Source organism: Phascolarctos cinereus, unplaced genomic scaffold (assembly GCF_003287225.1).
Source record: "Phascolarctos cinereus isolate Bilbo 61053 unplaced genomic scaffold, phaCin_HiC Scaffold_4;HRSCAF=312, whole genome shotgun sequence".
Taxonomy (NCBI): domain Eukaryota; kingdom Metazoa; phylum Chordata; class Mammalia; order Diprotodontia; family Phascolarctidae; genus Phascolarctos; species Phascolarctos cinereus.
The window spans coordinates 314,861,911-314,867,910 of NW_027555847.1; the positions used below are offsets into that span (position 1 = coordinate 314,861,911).

Genomic DNA, 6,000 nt, shown 5'->3' on the forward strand with positions numbered 1-6,000 from the left:
CCACCCTTCCATTCTAATTAGTTGACACATCAAACCCTGAATTTACCATGCTAATTCTCAAACCTCATACCATAATTTGTTTTTGTTCAAACTATTCCCAAGTGCTTTGAGTGTCCTTCCCTCTTTTATACCATTTGCTAATTAATCATAATAAAATGAGATGAAGGTTGGCCCAGCACTTTTTAAACTCTACAGCACTATGTAAATGTCAACTATTATTGGTAGAGGAAGTTTTCTTATCCAGGAATTCCCTATAGGAATGAAATTACGTAGTTAGTCCCTGTCCTCTAACTTTGTGAAGTTTCTCTTACATTGATGTCGAACTTTTTATATGTGTTTGTACATAGTATTAACTCAGAAAGTATTTGCTGATTGATTTCCATATTAACTCTGATGAAGGATTGTCAGTAGTATACCAGATTGCAGTGGGGGCGTATTTAACCCACCTACTTCAAGACCTTAATTTTTTTGGCACATCATTCCCTTATAAATAGGACTGATAATTACATATGACTTACTTATTTGTTGGGTTTGGCAGAAGGTTTTGTCAGCAATTTGTGATTCTGTGAACAAAGCATGGAGTTTCTGTTAAAATTTATGACCTCTAGTTTAGACCATGCACTAATTCCTCATGCCCAATTTGAATTAATGAGGTTTTATTGTACAATTGATTTTATTGCTTTTTTTCTAATCTTGAAGCATCTCCTCATAGCCTGAGTCATTAGATAGCTATCTCTTCAGTTTACCTTAAGCTGTGTACACCTGAATAGTTCAATAGCTCTAGGCAGAAGAATATTTCTGCAGACTGTTGGTTTTCCCAACAGCTTGTTAATTTATCAAAAATCTTTTGTCTTCTTTCATTCAACTTTGTTTAGGAAAGCCTAATTTTTATTTCTAAGCAAACTTTTGATCATTCTGCCTATTTTTTGGGGGGTGCTCTTTTTCTTTAGATAGTGTAAGTGAAAGAAATCCAAAATCCTTATTATTATGCTTATCTTAGATTGTTATTGGACCTGGGCAAGATAATATCTTTCTGGGTGTGTGAAATATAACTTCATCAGGATAACATTATTTCCTAGATTACTGAGAAGAAATGTCAAAGGATCCCCTAGTCTAACCCCACCATTGTATGAGGAACCTGAGATGGCTAAGGGGTGAACTTGCTTGTTCAGGGTCAAAGAGCTAGTAAGCAGCAGCACTGGAATGTGCATCCAGGGTTTGTTTTGTTTTGTTTTTTAACCTCAAATTTGCTGTTTTCCATAGGACCATGTTGTTAAGCAGAAAGAATGATTAGTACACACAAGGATCCACAAACTTGACAGCATATTTTTTTCCCCTTCTTAAACATCATCTGTTGCATTTCATTTGGATCTTGAAATGTGAGAAATCTTGTCTTTCAAAAAACAAAGAAATGGTTTGTTCTGACCAGTGTATGTCAGATCTCATTGGAGACAGCTAGGTGGTGCAGTGGATAGAGCCCTGGGTCTGAAATCAGAAGACCTGAGTTCAAATGTGTCCTGGGACACTTACTAGTGGTATGACCCTGGTGAAGTCACTTCAGTTCTGTCTGCCTCAATTTCCTCAACAGTAAAATGGGGATAAAAATAGAACCTATCTCTCATATGTGTGAGGATCAAATGAGATAATATTTTTAAAGTGCTTAGCCTAGTGCCTGGACATAGAAGGTACATAATTAATGCTTATTTCCTTCCTTCCTTCTTACTTTCTAGTTGTTATTTTATATCCCTACTTTTTGTTCTCATTGCCAAGCATGTTCTAATATTTCATTTTGTGTGTTATAACAACCAAAGAAATGAATGTTCAATATGACTGGTACTATAAACCAACAACATTGTATATTGTTGTACATCGTACCCTAGAATCTTTTTTAAGAATTTGGTTGTGGGAATGAAATTAAAAAAAACTAAAACAACACAAAACCAGAAATATGACTAAACCCAAAGTTTTTGTACTAGAAACTCTTCCCCAGGACTAGCCAGCCAACTTTTGGACAGACATTAACTCTTGTTTTCTCCTGAAACTGTTTAGGAAAATGTAAATTAAACTACAGTGTTATTTTTAAAAAATAATATACCAGCATGAAGCCTTTCTTCAGTATCCTAAATATTTTCAGTGTCACCTGCTATGTTAAAAAAATATATGTTTCATGGCATCTCAGTGGAAAATATATCATTAGAAAATAAAGTGAGGTGTAATGGGGCCTCTCTGCCTGGTATTTAGGGCACAGAGATAATGCATGAGGAGCAGCCAGTTGTAACTTGTCTAGCATATATAAAATTCTCTTTTATTCTTAAGCTTAAAGTAAAAGTTGCTTGGATTAGCGATTCAGTTCTACAAGTAAATACAGAACTTGTTGCCCTTTGCTGAGAAAGGGGAATTCGTTTGCAAAAAATAAAGGAAAAAATACAATTAGAGAAGCCAGGTGGGTTTAGAGTATCTATCATATTTTTTATCTCTTTAAATTTTCTCCACAACTCCTCCAGGGACAAGAAACTTATCTACATGGGTAAATTAGGGATTAATTCAGTTTTTCAGTGATAGGAAAAAAAAGAAAATCATTATTGTTTTGTAATGAGAAAGGGAGCTTGGTGTAATGGAGAAGGCCCTGGATTTGGAGACAGAAGAAATGAATTAAGAAACCACTTCAGCTTACTAGCTGTGTGACCCTGGGCAAGTGACTTACTTTACTTTTTTGTTTGTGCCTTAGTTTCCTCTCTCCAAAAGAAGTAGTTCTTTTCAGGAAATAGTGAATAGAGAATAGTCTTCTCATATCCCCAACATATATTGTCTTTTCTTCTACAGGTGGAGGGAAAGCATCAGAATTATGTGCCCTTAATCAGAGGATTAGAAATAGCATTTGGGTATCTTTCTCATTCACTGGAGAAGGAAATGGCAAACCACTCCAGTATCTTTGCTAAGAAAAACCCAGTGTACGGTATTGGCGTGCTATGGTCCGTGAGATCGTGAAGAGTGGGACACAACTGAACGACAGCATAACAACAACCACCTTTTTCCTTAGCAATGGACACACTGGCATCCTAAAGGAAACCTGGGGTAGTGTAGTTAAGGAGCAGAAACTTTCTGGCAAGGCGGAGATTTAAGTATTTTTTTCACACGCTGCTCACACTCCTGTCTTCTTCACTCTTTATTGAGAGCTTTGGGGGCCCTGCTGGATTCTGAGCTAGAGGTGGTCCTTGTTTCTGTGGGGGGGGAGTGAGAGCCCTCGGTGGCTGCACTGTCTCTGAGCTCTCCTCAGGCACTGTCACTCCTGATGTTCCTTCTCCAGGCTGAAGCCGTGGCCAAGCTCGACCCCAGTAACTGCTGGGCTCTCCTTGTTCTTTCTGCCAAGCTTCTGCAAGCTGCGACCCCCTGTAGGGGCACCGACGGGTTGCTGTAACTGACGATCAGTGTCAGGCAGTGGGCATACAAAGACAAAAATGAAAAAAAGTCCCTGCCTTCAAAGAGCTTAGAGTCTCTTTGGGGGTTCGTGTTGGTGAATTTAAATACCATGTCATTCATGTCAAGATTTAAAAATTTTATTTGATGGTTATCAACTTTCCTCATATGTTTTCTTTTTTTCTTTTACATTTGTTATAGAATGATTCACTTACAGTTGACGTAATTTTTGCGTTTTCTGAATGTAGTTTTTCTTGTACAACTTGTGATCTAAAAGTAAAGTAAAATGTATTGATGGCTCACTTTAAGATTACAATCTTCATAATACAAATAGAAATATTAAAATAATAGAAATAATAGAAATAATCACATTGTTTTCCACTTTCCCCAAAATATGATGGGGGCATTTTAGTAGATAATTTCCAACATATTATGGTGGTTTAAAAAAAATAAACAAAAATTACAAATTAGGAGGAATGCCCTATGACTTTTAGGACCAAAGCATCTTACTTACTTTTCCCAGGAAGATACTTTGGTGATTCTGAACAGCTTTCAGTCTGCTGAAGTAACATCCTTAAAGGGTTAGGTAGAGGGGCAGATCAAAGCTGTGCTTCCATATACTTAGCAGAGAGGTTTTACTTAAAGAAGCAGCATGGTTTATCCACCTAGCAACATGTGATTGACTAGCAACCTAGTCAATCAGTAAACATTTATTAAGTTCCTACTGTGTGCCAGGCATTGTGCTTGACTGACTGAGCTGTCATAGTGTTGGCCTTTGTAGAAAAGTAAAGCCTATGTTTTTGTTATTATGGTTATGGAATAATTTTCATGGAGAAGCAGTGTGGTATAGTGGATAGAGAGCTGGCTTCTCTGTTAGGGAGACCTGGGTCTAAGTCCTACTTTTTACATATGCTAGCTATGTGACTGTGGGTTAGTCACGGAATTTTTCAGAACTACAATCAGCTCCTACGATTATTAATTTTAGTGAAGATACAAATCTGCCTTTATCAAAGAAGTTCTTTCCCAGGAGTCTCTTACACCAATGAGATCTCAAGTCTGATAAAATTATTGTGATTATGATTATTATAATTCTGGACAATGTTGATTAATTTACTAAAATGTTTCAGTTATGCAAGAATGTTGTTGTAGCTTTATTTTTTCCCTCTTTGTGTTAACAACTAGGATGGAAGGGGATTAATTTAAGACCAGACTTTAAACAAGTGTTTATTTTTCTTAGTATTCTAAGAGATACTGAGAAGCAGCATGACACAGTGCACAGAAAGTTGGTCTCAGAATCAGAAATCCTGGATTCAAGTCCTGCCTTTAACATAATACTGACTGTATGATCCTGGGCAAGACCTTGCACCTCTCAGTGCCCCAGGTACCTAACTCTCTAAGACTGTCTCTTGCAGATTAGGGGCTGATCTTCATTGGTTGATGGGGGAGTCTCCATATTGGCTCTTCCCAGACCAGTGAAAAAATAAGACCAGATTTCCTCCCTACCTCCCAGGAAAACAAATGAATTAAACTTAAATCTTTCAGATTTATGTGATAGTTCATGGAAGCCATCAGTGGCTTAAGGAAGTGGGATTCTTTTATTAAAAAAGCTCCTGTGAAGAGACATTAAGGACATCCTAGAGGGCACATTGTATTCTCATTTATGGTATTTTTAAAATAAATTCCAACAATTAATAAATTATAATCTCTTTATAAATTCTTAATACATTTTAAAATAAACTCTCATTTACGTTTCTGCTGATTGCCTATTTAATGTATGTAGTCCTTTTTTTTTTTTACAACAGCCGTAACATTTGAAGGGAGTAAACTGAAAGAGACTTTGCTGACCTGTTATGTGGTACCTTGTTCAGTAACTTCTTTGACTTGTTTGTGTTGCAGATGCTGAAATAATAATGGAGTTGAGCTCCCGTGAAGCACCTCTTTATGTAAGTCTTCCAGCAGTAGGCTTCTGGCCGAAGGGGCCTTTTCTCTCTCCTAGCAGTCTATTCAAAATCTTGGTGAATGAAACAGGAAAAAAATTTTTTCTTTCTGTCTGTTGAGTTGAGGCCCTTAAAAAAAAAAACTAACTACTGAGCCGTTGTCAACCATCTAATTCAAATACTTACATAGGACCTTTTTAGTGTTTGATGCCTAGTATTAAGAGCTGAATTTTAACTATTTATCTCATCAGAGTAACTTTTAAGTCAATTAAAAAACATGATGTATATAAATTTCCTAAAAGTTTGCTTTAAGAAATACAAGATTGATGTTAGATTTAGCTTTAGGGATGCAATGCATTGCTAATAAGAGTAGTGTGTGTGTGTGTTTGTGTGTGTGTGTGTGTGTGTGTGTGTGTGTGTGTGTGTGTGTGGTGTGTGTATGTTTGGGGAAGGCTTACTGAAATTTCATTCAGTTATGAAACACTGAAAGAAAAGATGGAGTTTGATGAAACAGACAAAAAAAGTGGGGAATTAGGTAATTTAACATGTATAACTAGGCTTATTTTGATATACCTTCTTGAGGTAATTTGCAGATGTTGGAGATAGGCTAAATGTAAAGGTTTCTTAAGGCTTCAAGAAATATGAA

General features: G+C 36.5%; 1 long non-coding RNA gene across 1 annotated transcript in view; it reads left to right on the plus strand.

Annotated features, from left to right (window-relative positions):
- The window catches only part of LOC110216546 (uncharacterized), a 55,606-nt gene extending 50,279 nt beyond the window's left edge, over nt 1-5,327 (plus strand). The window contains exon 3 of the long non-coding RNA XR_013486130.1: nt 5,314-5,327. This is a non-coding gene — a long non-coding RNA (uncharacterized LOC110216546). The remainder of the gene's footprint in view (nt 1-5,313) is intronic.
- The last annotated feature ends 673 nt before the right edge of the window (nt 5,328-6,000 follow it).